Source organism: Stenella coeruleoalba (assembly GCF_951394435.1).
Source record: "Stenella coeruleoalba genome assembly, chromosome: 2".
Lineage (NCBI taxonomy): Eukaryota > Metazoa > Chordata > Mammalia > Artiodactyla > Delphinidae > Stenella > Stenella coeruleoalba.
The window spans coordinates 100,253,405-100,258,386 of record NC_137147.1 but is presented as its reverse complement, the minus strand read 5'-3'; positions in this window follow the sequence as shown (position 1 = coordinate 100,258,386).

Genomic DNA, 4,982 nt, shown 5'->3' with positions numbered 1-4,982 from the left:
GATATTTGACCAGATACCAGGACAGAGTGGCCCAGCCAAGTTCACATATAGAATTAACCATCACGGCCCACAACCAATGTGCTCAAAGGGGGATTGTCCCAAAGCCTCCAGACAGGAGCCTGGCCGGGCCGACACTTATATTTTGGCCTTGTGAGACCCTAAGCAGAGAGGTGGCTGGGCCCACCGGGACTCTGACCTGGAGAACTAAGAGCTGATCTGGGGCCTTGTTTTAAGCCACTAGATCTGTGTGATTTGCTTTGCAGGGACAAGTGACGAACACACAGGTCCTGAAATGTAAGAAGGAAAACAGAGGAGGGGGGTTCCAGGCAGGGGGCAGCATGGCAAAGTCTCAGGTCTCCCAGGGGGCAGTCAGAGAATACTCTGGGATGGCCAGAGTGCAGAAGAGGTCAAGAAGGTGAGGTGAGGCCAGATTCTACGTCTTGGAGGTGAGTTGGGGACTCCCACCCAGGAGCTCTGCTACGTTGTGCCTCCCGGGTGACAGCGGTGTTTTAAGGTAATGGAAAGGCTCTAACACCCTTCCTGTCTTTGGTCAAGCATGGCATTTACGTTCCTTCTAGGTTCTTTCACGTGCTACTGCACTTAAATGCACAAAACCCCAATGCATTCTAGAGAAGTTGTGAAAGGTTCCCACTTTACAGCCAGGAAAACTGAGGCTGCGAGCGATCTTGGGAAACCTCACGTCCCTCAACCAGCCCAGGGCGGAGGCAAGCAGTGGAGATTCTGACGCCGGAGGGCCTCGGGCCTGGGCAGCGGGAAGGGCTGGGCTGGGTCTTTAATGCCTTAACCTTGTAGTCCTGTAAACTGAAGCTCTTGAGTTTATGGAAAGGGCACCCACTGCGGCCCCAGCCGACAGCCAAGAGGTGCCGAGCCAGTGCTGTCTTTTATTTTCTTCACTTTCCAGATGGTTAACTATTTAAATTTCAGTGAGGAATGGCCACCTAAAGCAGAACCAAGCCGACGAGGGCCACCTAACCTCTCTCCTGTGCTCCTTTTTCTTCTCAAAAAATGCTAGTAAACATCTATTTGTGATCAGAGAAAGGAGCCTTCCAGGGAGGGGCGAGTGGAAGAGAAATAAACCCTAATCGAAGAGCCAAGTGTGTAGGCCAAGAAGTGATGTAAATTAGTCCGAGTTTGGTCATTTTGAAGCCGACTCCCAGACTCACCCTTCATTCCAGCTCCACGCCAAGAGTTCCAGCATAATAAAGCAGGGTTTTACGTCATCTCTCTGACATGTTTATGGGCTCCTGGTGTACTGTCCTTCTCGCTATTTTAAAGCCCTGGTCAGCTGTCTTCATAGTGAAGCCAAGGGCCAGATTCCTTTGAAAATTAAGTAACTCTAACTTGACCTTCTCCACTTTGGGTTAAGGCCTATTCAAAACTGGCTGCGTGATCGGGAACCCTGTGCATCGTGAAAGCGTGGGGCCCCCATTCAAGGTGGTGCCGGCGGGGCATGAGGTTGGCGGGGCCGGACGTCTGCTGAGGTCAAGGCCAGGAAGCCGGCTCTGGTCACCAGGCAGCGATGGCTGTGAAGCACAGCAGGTGCCTCTGGCCTGAGCCCTGCACAGATCTCCAAAACCCTAGCACTTTCCACCCCGGTTTGCCCCTGTGTGTACAGACCTGTCCATGCTGCAGGGGACCTGTGTGTGCAAAAGCCTGGGTTGTGTGATAACAACTCATATTTACGATCTGTTTGGGGCAATATTAAGCAAGATCATAATATCATAGAATATCAGAGAACCTGGAGACTCTGCCCCATCCTCTGTGCTAGTGATGCAGAGACCAGGGCCAGACAGGGTACTGACATCTCCGAGCTTCATGAATCTGCAGGGGAGCAGGATCTCTTCCCAACCAAAGTCGACCCCCGCCGTTTTGTGGGTTTCCTGAAGGCAGGGACGGTGTCTTATTTACTTATTTTTGTTTGTTTGTTTTGCAGTACGCGGGCCTCTCACTGTTGTGGCCTCTCCCGTTGCGGAGCACAGGCTCTGGATGTGCAGGCTCAGCGGCCATGGCTCACGGGCCCAGCCGCTCCGCGGCATGTGGGATCTTCCCGGACCGGGGCACGAGCCCGTGTCCCCTGCATCGGCAGGCGGACTGTCAACCACTGTGCCATCAGGGAAGCCCTGTTTACTTATTTTTAATTGTGATAAAATATACACAACATAAAACTTTCCATCTTAATCTTTAAGTGCACAGTTCAGTGGCATTACGTACGTTCATACTGTTGTGCGACCATCACCACCATCCATCTTGAGAATTTTTTCATCATCTCATACTTAAACTCTGTATCCAGTAAATCATCATTCCTCACTCTCTCAACCCACTGGCAACCCCAATTCTACTTTATGAACGTGACTGCTCTGGGGACTTCATATAATTGGAATCATACGTTTGTCCTTGTGCATCTGGCTTACTTCACTGAGCATAATGTCCTCAAGGTTCATCCATGTTGTAGCCTGTGTCAGAATTTCCTTCCTTTTTAAGGCTGAATATTATTCCACTGTATGTTTACACGGCATTTTGTTTACCAAGTTATCTGTCAATGGACACTTGGGTTACATCCACACTTGGCTGCTGTGAGTCATGCTGTGAACATGGCTGTACAAATAGAGGTTCAAGTCTCTGCTTTCAATTCTTTGGGGTCTTGTTTATTTTTTAGTTATTTGGTTTTTTAAATTAATTAATTTATTTATTTACGTTTGGCTGTGTTGGGTCTTCGTTGCTGCACATGGGCTTTCTCTAGTTGCGGCGAGCGGGGGCTACTCTTCTTTGTGGTGCACGGGCTTCACATTGTGGTGGCTTCTCTTGCAGAGCACGGGCTCTAGGTGTGCGGGCTTCAGCAGCTGTGGCACAAGGGCTCAGCAGTTGTGGCTCATGGGCTTAGCTGCTCCACGGCATATGGGATCTTCCCGGACCAGGGCTCGAACCCGTGTCCCCTGCATTGGCAGGCGGATTCTTAACCACTGCACCACCAGGGAAGTCCTGGGTCTTGTTTATTTTTGTATGCCTCACACCCAACAAAGTTAACAACATAAACACAAAATCAACTTCTGCTGGATGATAACGAGTGAAGAAATACCCTAGAGTAGATGGCCTTTTTATCTCTTAAAAACAAAACAAAACAATATGTTGTCTCCACTTTAAGGCAGCAAAGACATCTCGACCATCTTCTCTCCAAAGTGATCCCCGGAGAATAAGAACAAATCCAGAAAACAAACTCTCTTCCATGAAGCTTATAGCATAACCACGAACCACATGCCTGTGGAAGGGTGTCAAATGCAGGAAGATCACATGGGGAACGGAAGACCGTGGACAGGGGCCACCACCTGGGCTCCAGACACAGCCGGCAGTGCCTCAGGTTTCCCGAGTGACGTGGAGCCTGGTTAGGAGATGGGAGCTGCAGACACTTCCCCAGTACCGCAGAGGAGCAGAGATGGTGCACAAAGAAACAAAGAACAAGTGTACTTTTTGAGCATCTGGTGGCTTGTGTCAGGTGTTATGCTAAACACTTAGACATTAACCTCTGCAGCAGGCCATGTAACAGTGTTGTGAAGGGGACAGACTCCAGACTGAGCAGCCCACAGTTCTCACTCTCTACTAGCTGGGGAGAAATAATGGAATTAATGCACACACACACACACACACACACACACACACACACACACATGCATGCACATGTGCAAACACTCACACAGCCCTGAGTCACAAAGAGCCCCATTTGTATGGTGTGTAAGTAGCTGGTGCAGAAAAGACTCCCTTTGTTAAAAGATGAATTTAACAAGAAAGAAAAAAGCAGGGGTCTATTAAAGATACTATTTTTTAAAATAGAGGGAAGGGAGAAATCAAACAAATGGGAACCGATGGGCCATGGAACAAGTAGGGATGGGCCCGGTGTGTCCAGGGAGCTCGTAGAAACGCTCTCCCTCAGGAGGTGTTCAGACAGATGGGGAGAGGCCCACGTGCTCCGCTGGGCCCTCAGCCAGAGCAGGAGGGAACAGCAGGTCAGGGCAGAAGGGAAGCCACCGTTGGAAGAGCCGGCAGTGGGCAGGAAGATGGAGGCAGAGAGTGGGACAAAACAGTATCAAGACCAACCAAGGGGAAGAAGTCAAAAAGGCACAGATTTAAATCAAGCTGATACAGAAAGAAGCATAAATCGCTCTCTGCAGACTGCGAGAGCATGCCAGACACTAAGAAAACACTGACAATGGATGAGTAACAGGGATCTATTAAAAGATGAAGAAAAGTTTCTTTAGGCATCCAGGCCAAGGAAACAAAACAAAGAACAAGATATTATAAGGGGAAAATCTGCTGTCCTCATGCTTGCCAACGATACTTAATTCCAGAAGGGAGTAGAGCAGCCTGGAGCATGTAAGACCCAGTGGCTCTGTCCCCTGGACCTTCCTGGGGGTTACTATGCAGTGTGTGGAGAAACTGAAGTGAAACATGGGTAGCGAGCCCTGAAGCCATTTAAATGCAGGAATGAGACGAGAACTACGGTGAGGATTATGGTATCACAGCAGAATATTATAACAGCAGAATGTTATAAATAAGATGCCACAGCCCTGACACCATCACGGGAATGGGCAGTGGTATAAATAGGCAGCGTTCCTCTTCTTGTGTAGTCTGGAGTTTAAACATATGGCATAAAAATGACAAATGATGCATATTTGAAAGTATAAAGCATTAGAAGAACTAGGGACAATAAAATTAAATAAACTAAAATTGTTGAGCTAAGAAAAGAGGGAACAGAGAAGTTAGAAATACACTAATTTCATACTGAATAGGAAGTCTAGAAATACTGTCTAAAGAGGGTTAGAGGATTAAGCATACTATACAGTTAGTTTTAAACTGTAAAACTAACTATATAAAACTACAAAAACTGTAAATAAAATGTAGTAAAAGCTACAAGCAAAATGAAAAACTTAAATTAGCATGAAAGAAAGGACACAAAAGCACATATAAAG